This window comes from Notamacropus eugenii, chromosome X (genome assembly GCF_028372415.1).
Source record: "Notamacropus eugenii isolate mMacEug1 chromosome X, mMacEug1.pri_v2, whole genome shotgun sequence".
Taxonomy (NCBI): domain Eukaryota; kingdom Metazoa; phylum Chordata; class Mammalia; order Diprotodontia; family Macropodidae; genus Notamacropus; species Notamacropus eugenii.
The window spans coordinates 2605862-2616511 of record NC_092879.1 but is presented as its reverse complement, the minus strand read 5'-3'; the positions used below and the strand labels follow the sequence as shown (position 1 = coordinate 2616511).

The following is a 10650-nucleotide window of genomic DNA, read 5'->3' as shown; positions in this document are numbered from 1 at the left end:
TGACAGCAGGTACGAATGGCTTTAAATGACCGTCTATGTTTATACCTCCTCTCCTTTTACCTTCTCATATGAAATGGAACTAAATCGTATATTATAAAGTTTAGGGACCTACTTTCACTCCCAGAACTGATCTCTCAAAGGAATTAATTATGAATAGTGCCAGACGTGCTTTATCCTAAAAGATACATTATTTTGGGAAAGTGTTTATGAAACAGTGCAGACAAGTCCAGTTCATTCTTCTTTACATAATGGAGGAATCAACTATTTGCCCCAGAAGATGAATACTGAAATGTTCCCATTATGCTTTAAGGACGTGGGTCACCAGGGATACAGTGTCCAGTGTAAAGGAAATTAACGCGAAAATTTTCGTGCCAATGACATATTGCTGGTGCACCTTTCACATGAACTTCGTGAAAATGAATTAACTGTGGTTGCTCAGATGACTCTTCACTTACGTTGTCAATTCATCTGACATTTGTCAGCTTGGAAGTTTTCCTCAAAAACATTAGCAGGCAGAAGGAGATGACTAGACATCCAGTCAATATGAATGCTTTATTTTTAAATGTATATGCAAATGAAAGTTTCTTAACATGTTTTTCCGCAGGACTTTGGAGGGAACAAGGCAGCTGGGTGGTGCAATGGATAGAGTGCCAGGCCTGTAGTAAAGAAGATTCATCATCCTGAGATCAAATCCAACTTCAGACACTTATAATCTGTGTGATCCTACACAAACTATTTAAAACTGTTTGTCTAAATTCATCTATAAAATGAGTTGACGAAGGAAATGAAAAACAACTCCAGTGTCTGCATCAAGAAATCCCCAAATGACCTCAATAAAAATTGAACATGACTGAAAAAATGACTAAATAACAACAAACTTGGGTAGAATCGTGTATATTAGGAACAACCAGGTTTTGTTATTCTTGTGTGTAGCTTGTTTTTTTTTTTAACTTTAGTTAATACATACTGTATCTAAGCCCCCCTGCAATGATATAGATATTCCAATTCAAGTCAGTCAATACGAACGTCCCCAAATCAGAGAATCAGATTGGTTCTGTGATGATTTTCACAGTATGATCATTTAGTATAATCATTTATAGGAAGAGGCAAATCATAATCAACTTATAAATTCCACAAATGAAAAATCTTCAAATAATATAAACAGGAAGAGAAAGAATTCCCAAACCAATCTATCAGTAGTCATTTGAAAAATGATTTAAATCATTAATAATTAGAGAAATTCAAATTAAAATAACTCAGAGTGTCTACCTAACATCCATCATATTGTCAAGGTTGAGAAAAATGGGAAATGGAAAATGCTGCAGGAACTGTGGAAAAACTAGCATTTTAATGCATTACTGTTGAAACTGTCTGTTGGCCTAGTCATTCAGAACAATAATTTCAAAATATGTCACAGAAATTCTCAAACTATGTATACTCTTTGCCTCAAGCATACTAACATTAGGTCTTTAATTAAAAGAGATAAGAACAAAGAGAATAATGATCAATTTATACTATAGAGAGACTTGCTATTAATATACTCAGAAATAAATGTACATGTATATATACATATATGTATGCGTATATATATGTATGTATATGACACCCTCAGTTTGATGTCCTTACTACCACAACGAATTGTTATGAATAAACATATATAGAAATAAGTGCATACACACACCATACATGTATATATATGTATATGAATATATGTGTATGTATGTGTATATGTGTGTGTGTATGCTTTTTGGCATGGCAAACACATGAAATCAAGGAATTCCTTATAAAGAACTTTGTCAAAGTTATAAGAATACAGGTCTTTTCCCCAAATGATAAGTGGTCAAACATGAACAGGTCATTTTTTCATTAAAGAATATGTGTGTGTATATATATATATATATATATATATATACACACACACACACACACATACATACATACATAGACATACATACATATATATACAGATATAATTTTATGAAAAATGTTCTAAATCATTGATGAGGGAAATACAAATTAAAATATCTGTGGGATATAATCATATACTTATCAGATTTGTTATAATAGATGCTTTTCAATAGAGGAATGGCAAAATAAGTTATAGTATATGATTTTGATGAAATAATATTGTACTACAAGAAGTGATGAGCTGGTTGATTAAGAAAAAAATCATGTAAAAAGCTGAACTTATGAATTAAGATGCTATCTAGCTCCAGATAAAGAATTCATTTGTAGAAATATGTAAGTATTGTTATACATATATACATCTTGGTGTGTGTATGTCTGTGTATGTGTTTATTCATGTTTACTTATAGCCCTATCTAGGGCAGGGTGGGGAGGGAGGAAGAACAAAATAAAAAGTGCCCAACAGAGAACAAAAAACAAACTTAGAAGTACAGAAAAGGTAGGTAACTTTGAAAACAATGTATAGTATTTATTACATAGTTGTTTTTTAAAGCAGACAATCTGAAATGGACATTAATGGTTTTGTATTGAATCTTTTATGTTCTGCCCCTGTTGCCAACCCTCATTGGGTACTGAAGTTTAAAAGTAATTAATAATAAATAATATCTAACAGTGCCATGAAGGTGTGCCAATCTGCTGAGAAATAGTTGATTAAATTATGGTTCATAAAAACTATGGAATATTACTGCTTTATGAAAGTTGAAGATGATGATATTCATTACAAATATTTGATATAAAATGCCAAAGGAACAACCACTGCTCTTAGGCAGTCCTATGATGCCTCCTTCATCAGTGCTCTTTTCCACATTCCACAGCTGCTCTTCTAAAACTTTTTTTATCCCTCCTCAAATTTCCCATAGCTCTTTCTACTGCCATAGTTTCATCAAAGAACTTTGCCTCATATTATACAGAAAAAAAATGAGGCTATTTACCTTAAATTTCTTCTTTTCTCCTCCTCCTTGTCTCCTCTAATGCAGGAGGTATCTGCCTCTTTCTCCTCCATCACCCCTGTTTCATGCAGTGAAGAGGTCTCACTCTTGACAACAGTTGACCCCTGTAATTACTAAAGTGACCCAATTAATTTTATCTCCTTCAACAAACGGTTCATTTTTTAATTCCCATTTTTTCAATTGTTTTCATCACTTCTTCTCTACTGGTTCACTTGCCTACCAACTGCCTACTAACAAACCCAAATCTCTTTATGCTGAAACACATACGCACACACACAACACATACAACTATCATTTGATAATTCCATCTATGCTGATTATTGTCCCATTCCTTTTCTCTTTGGAGCTTAACTCCTTGAAAAGTCAGTTACAATGCATGCATTCACTCTCCTCTTAATCTATTACAATTTAGTTTCTGACTTGATCATTCCAGTGAAACTGCTCTCTCCAAAGTTATAATAATATTTTAGCTGCCAAATCTTTCCTCAGTCCTCATTTTCCTTGACCTCTCTGCAGGCTTTGACATTGTTCACTCTTTCCTCTTTGATATTGTCTTCTCTCCAGCTTTTCAGGACACCATTCTCTCCTAGTTTTCCTACACCTTTTTGACAATTCCTTCTCTGTCTTCTTATTGCATCTTCCTTCAGATTACATGCCCTCCTTGAAGGTATTCCTCAGCATTATGAATTGGGTCCCTTTCTCTTCCTTCTCTATCCCTGTTCACTTGGCGATCTTATTAAATTCAAAGGATTTAATTACAGTCTCTACACCGATGATTCTCAAACCTATGTTTCTTGTCCCAATTTCTCTGCTACAGTCTACAGTATCTACAGTCTTACATCTTCAACTGCCTTTCAGACATCTCAGACTAGATGTCCAGTTGATACCTTAAACTCAGTAACTCCAAAAAGCAATCCAATATCTTTCCTCCTAAATTTTCCCCCTCCTACTTTCTCTATTACTGTAGAGAACAATCCTTCAATCTCACTACCTAAAAGTCATCCTGGACTCTTCACTATCTCTCATCCCCTAACCCACTTGCTACCATGTCCAATATGTTGTGTATGCTTGCTCATTTCATGTTGGCATCATTTCACAAACATATCCCCTTCTTTGCTCTAACACTTTCTGCTCTCTCGTGTTAGCTATCATTACATGTCATCTTGATTACTGCAGATACCAGCTGGTGGTTCTGTTTGTGCCAACTCTCTCCCGACTCTAATCCATTTTCCATTCAGCCACTAAAGTGATTTTCCTGAAACGGACGTATGATCACATCAACTCTCCTTTAACTCCCATTAACTCCAGTGGTTTCCTATTACCTCCATGACCAAAAATCTAAGTTCTCCATTTTGCATTCAAAGTCCTTCACAACCTAGCTCCTCCTATATTTCAAGTCTTTTATGCCTTATTCCCCAGTATGTACTCTTTGATCCATTTGCATTTATTTCCCAGATATTCCACAAATCAGATACTTCATCTCTGAGATCCAACATTTTCTCTAGCTGTTCCCCTTCCCTTTCTCTGCTCCAACCACTGAACTCTCTGGCTTCCTTTAAATCCCATATACAATACTACATTCTACTGGAAGCCTCTGTAAATGTCTATTAATTGCAAGACTTTCCTCTTTTAATTATTTCCTATGTAACCTTGTGTAGCTTGCTTTATGTGTTGTCTCTCCTTTTTGCAGCACAATGCCTGGCACATACATAGTAAGTACTTTAAAATGTTGATTAAATGAAGGAATGAACAAAAGTTTCAAAGTAATCTGGGGAGAGTTGTATGATAGAGTGAAGTGACTAGAAGCAAGAGAATGATTTACACAATAATAATATTATTATAAAGAGAAACAACTTGAAACGACTTTAGAAATGTGATTTAGAACTTCATTTTACATTGGCAAATGTTTGGTTTGATTCCATGGAACAATCTTCACCCCATTCTACCACCCCACTACAGGAAATCCTGACCACTTTCTCATCATCATGAAAAATTAATCAGGTTTTGATCCTCTAAACTTTCTCAATTTACCTTCAGTTGCCTCTCCCCTATGACTGCAGTCCTGGAGGATAAAGTACTGAACTCCATTCAAACCCCTGTTTTATAGAGGTTTCACAAACATTCTGTTTATTCCTTTTTCTGCTAAGATTTCATTCAAAACTTTATTCAAGGCCTTTCATACCTCTCCCCCCAATATATATTAATATATATTATATATGTCATATATGTTATATATTAATTAGTATTAATATATAATAATACAATATATAATATAATGTTAAGGCAGTGTCCTAACTCCATTAATTTTCACTTGTTATCTCCCATGTCCAGTTGTTCATGAAGTTATCAAAAGAGAATATGAAAAGAGGACAGGACAGAAACTTGGGTTATACTTTATAGTGATTTCATGACAGTGTTCCAAGTTTGTTTCCCCTTATTTTAGGCAAAACAGGGAATTTGGTTTTAGAATAAAAATTTTGTTTTCCAGGTTGTTCACTATTCCTTGAAATTCTATTGAATGGAAAAAAATGAAAATATTCTTGTAGTTTCCCCAAAGTATGTTATATGCTTCATACTGAAAGTTGTTTATATAATAAAGACATAATTGTGAAGATGAAAAATCCAAGAAAATGTAAATAGAGTATGAAACTTTTTTTTTAAATAGTGAAATGAAATATTTTCTACATGCTCTTAAATGTACCAAAAGGAATCCTAACACAGACTGACAACTAATATGGGTTCCACCATGGAGTATATTATAAGAATTCACAACTCTAATTTTGATTAGATGAGGCTACTTGGTATAGAGCACAGCATGTTGAAATTGAAGCCAGAAAAGACTGGTACAAGCATAAACACTGGCATTCATTAGCTATGGGTCCCTGTCACTTAATTTCTCTTCACCTGAGTCATCTTATCTGTAAAACTGGTATAATAATACTCATTACCTAAATCACAATGTTTTCATGAAATTTAAATAAAAGCAAAATATTTTGCCATCTATAAAGACTATATTTCAATGAAAACTAAAACAAAAACAATCACACCCTTTCCTACTTAGCATTAATTTTTGATATTTAAATGATAAGGTCTTTTTTTCCCTAGAAGATAATTGAGACAGCAAGCGCCCTAGCAACCTGCTAGAACATGTTCTTAGATCTGCTTTATTGGGAAAGATAGCTCTTTAAGGGGTCAACAATCTTTTTTTTTTTTTAATAACATTCACTAGTTCAAGGAAAAAGTCATCACCCACAACTTCAGAGAAATGCAAATAGTGCAAATACAGAGAAAATAGAAGCAGAGAAATAAAGACCAATAGACAGGGCTCTATATACCTTACTCACATTCCTAGATTGAGAGAGCCTTTATATCTGAGCAGTTGGGGGTTTGAACATGTCTACTCAGAGTCTTTATCATGGAACCACAAAGTCGTTCTCACAGGGAAGCCCCCAAAGTATAATACAAACCCAGGGTATATATGCACTTCTCAGAGCCAGAAATCATCACAATCCTCATGATTTAGTGCCTAATTAGAAATTAGGAAAAGGTGTGAAAGCCTTCCTACAAGAAAGCATCCCTTAAGCAAGCTTCCCTAAACGGGTTCCACATGAAGCCTATTAAGGGGTGGGGAAAATCTTAAATCTCACTAACATGACAGGTTACTTTGTTTCACAGAAGTTATCTATTAATCAGTAGATACTTCTGCATGTCCCATGTCCCATGCGGAATGGGATAAATTGTTCAGATTTTTGGACCTCATCTTCCTCATATGTAAAAATAATTTGGTGCATTTGGTGGGGCAGAAGAAGTTGCACTATATGATTTGAGTTCATTCAAGCTTTACATCTATGGTCTTATAATCACATTTTGTAATTGATTTTTAACCACAGTATTCTCAAGTAAAAAAGAAATAGGTAGTACAGTGGATGAAGCACTGGGTTGGGAATTAGGATGGCTCATCGATCTGTGTACAAATCCAAACTCAACCGTTTATTAGCTATATGATTCTGGGCAAATCACTTAACCTTGTTTACCTCAATTCTTCATTTATCAAATGAGCAGGAGAAGAAAATGGCAAACCACTCCAGTATCTTTGCCAGGAAAACCTAAAATGGGGTCACTAGGAGTTGGAAATGACTGAAACAACTCAACAGCAACATGGCAACAGGAGAAATAAAAGAATTAAATTTGAAATTATTTCATTAATAGAAATATGCAGATGTAAAAGTCATCTTTGTAGAGATACTTTAATCCATAGGAGTAGAAGAGGTTATCAAGAGATTGAACATAGAGATTAAAGAGAGGAAGATCATGGAGAGATTTTGGGGGTCCATCCTTGTTTAGAGGTGTGTATTTATCCTGACTGGTGATTTCAGCATTGATTATTATAAAATCAAAATATTGATCAACTCTGAAAAGTCTTAAAACTACTCTGTGTCCTGCAGTATCTAATATTGCACCAAGATTTAATTCTTTACATCGAAATAAACAAACCCATTCATCTTTTTAGTATGCAAATTTGCTTTTGTCTTTAATAAACGGTAAAATTATATTGATACCAAAGAATTATTTTAAAATATTTTTATGATTTATTCTAATAAATGCCTGATTTGTATACCCATTTTATAAACCCATATGCCATTGGTGACATAAAACTTTCTTGAGCCAAAAGGGTCCCACAGGGAGAAACTTTTAAGAAGCCCCACAGGAGACAATGAAGCAAGGAAATTAGAAGAGCAAGTAATAGTCTACCTGACAGATCTATGGGAGGGGAAGAATTCATAACCAAACATGAGATAGAGAGCATTATGAAATATGGAACAGGTAATTCTGTTCATAATTAATTGAAAAACTATCATGCAAACAAAATCAATGTAAGTAGGGGTAGAAGGAAAGCAGAAAGCTGGGAAACAATCATTACATCGAATATGTCTGATAAAGGCCTCATTTCTCAAATATATAGAGAACTGAGTCAAATTTATGACAATACAAGCCTTTTTCCACTTGATAAATGGTCAATGGATATGAACAGGCAGTTTTTAGATGTACAGATCAAAGCTATCTATAAACATATGAAGAAGTGCTCTAAATCACTTTTGTTTAGATAAATACAAACCAAAATGACTCTGAAGTACTACCTCATACCTATCAGATTGTATAATATGACACAAAATGAAAAAAAGATAAATGTTGGAGAGAGTGTGAGAAAATCAGAACAGGGACACACTGTTAGTGGAGTTGTGAACTGATCTAACCATTCTGGACAGCAATTTTGAATGGGCAACCAAAACTGCATGCCCTTTGATTCAGTTACACCTAATTGAGTTTCCTCTTTGCCTATTTTTATTCCTGTCATTTATTTTCTTTCTCAGTGCTACAGCTGGAATTTCTACATTAATATTGGGAGATAATGGTGGTAACCAACACTCTTCCATCCCGATCTTACCGAACAGATTTATAGTTCATCCCTCTTGCATATGATGTTCGCTCTTGCTTTTAGATAGCTGCTAGTTATCATTTTGGGAAAGATTCCATTTCTAAGTGTTTTTTTTAAACAAAGGATCATTATTATTTTGTCAAAAGCTTTTTCTTCATCTTTTGATATATTTGTATGATTTTCTTGTTTTGTTGTTATGATCAATTATGTTTATCTATATGTATCACATATACACATAAATCTACATATATCCACATACATTCATATACAAACAAATACGTATACAAATGAGTATATGTTTGAACTTGACACATACATACGTACTTACATAATGAACCAGTCCTTCATACCTGGTATAAATCCCACCTGATAATAGCGATCTTTCAAAGAGATTGCTATAATCTTCTTACTCATATTCTACATAAAATTTCATATTTCATATCAATATTCATTTAAAATAAGTCCATAGTTTCCTTTCTTTGATTTTACTTTCTCATATATTGTCATAAAAATAATTTAGAAGGATTTTTTCTTTACCTAATATTTTCAAGTAGCTAATGTAATATTGGGAATAATTTGCTCCTTAAATGCTTCGCATGATTCACTTGTAAATACATCTAATTATGGAGATGTTTTTCCTTAGGTAGCCTATTGATTGCCTGTTCATTTTTTTTCTAAGGTTTATTTAGGTATTCTTCTTCTGTTATTTTTTGAAGTGTGTATTTCTTGTACATTTTCATCCATTTCACTTAGATTGTTGGTTTCACTGATATATAATTGTGAAAAATAACTCCACTTTTCATCTTTAGCAGCTAAACATTTACTTTTTCACTTTTGAAATTGTAACGATCTTCTTCTTTCTTTTTAATTAAATTAACCAATGGTTTAACTATTTTATTGTTTCATAAACGCAGTGCTTTTTGTTTTTGTTACTGTTAAGTTGTTTGTAGTCATGTTTGACACTACATGAAACCATTTTAATGGAGTTTTCTTAACAAAGATACTGAAGTGGTTTACCATTTTTTTCTCAAGAGTCCCCATTTCACAGTTGAGAAAACTGAGGAAAACAGAAGTTACATGACTTTCTCCGGGTCACACAACTAGTAAATGTTGGAAACTGGATTTGAACTCAAGTTATCCTGCTACCAAATAGAGTACTCTATTCCCTGTGCCACCTAATCCTGATAAAACCAGTTCTTAGTTTTATGTTTTAGTGCAATTCTTTGTGAATTTCAATTCTATTAACGTCTCCATTGAGTTTCAGGATTTCAATTTTGATGTTTAATTAGGAGGGGTTAATTTGTGCTTTTGCTTAGTTATTTTTTAGCAGCATGTTCAATTCATTGATCTGCTCTTTCTTCCTTTTGCACTTGTAAAAATACACCCATATAAACATATATACACATATATATACACATATAAACATGTACACACATATATGAGTATATAGCTATGTATATATGTGTATATATAAGCACAAACACGCACATGTATACACACAAGCAAACAGAGATATATACATATGACATCGATGTGTACACACATGTGCATACCTATGTGCATGAATTCACATATGCACACGTTCGTATAGAAAGCATATGTATCTATGTATTATATGTATATGTCGATATGTATACATTTAAATGAATATGTGTATATAGTTGTATACATATGTATAAATAAACATATACACATATATATACATGCATGCATACACATATATACACACACATATATATGTGCATGCATGCATGTGATATATGTGTATATATACATGTGTGTGTTCATCCTTCGTTGCCAAAGAAGACCATGCCATCAGAGAAATAATGACATGACTTGCACTTGACTTTGTTTTGAGGGAGGGAGGGCTGCGCAGGTCACCAGCCTCACTTCTCCTCCAGAGCCATCTGAATCCAGTGACCATATATTCATCAGGGTCACTGCAGATGACCCAGGATGAGGCAATTAGGGTTAAGTGACTTGCTCAAGGTCACACAGCTAGTGCGTGTCAAGTGTCTGAGGTGAGATTTGAACTCAGGTCTTCCTGACCCCTGTACTGGTGCTCTATCCACTGCACCACCTAGCTGCCCCTGTATATATACATGTATATTTATAAATATATGTGATATATATATATATGTGATGCATATATACACACACATATGTGTGTTTGTGTGTATGTATATTTGATATAATGCCCCTTAATAACCCTAGATCTCTAATGAAATAGTATTTCCTCTTGAAACTGTCTCTACTGCTTTATCATTTGGACACATTGGTTTTTTTCTTGACTCTATT

General features: G+C 33.7%; 1 long non-coding RNA gene across 1 annotated transcript; it reads right to left on the bottom strand.

The window, feature by feature from the left end:
• Positions 1–533: 533 nt before the first annotated feature.
• Positions 534–6422, bottom strand: LOC140515324 (uncharacterized). Its single transcript, XR_011970941.1, has 3 exons — positions 6260–6422; positions 2898–3028; positions 534–656 (listed from the first exon to the last, which is right to left on the bottom strand). It is a non-coding gene; the product is annotated as an uncharacterized lncRNA (long non-coding RNA).
• Between the last annotated feature and the right edge of the window lie 4228 nt (positions 6423–10650).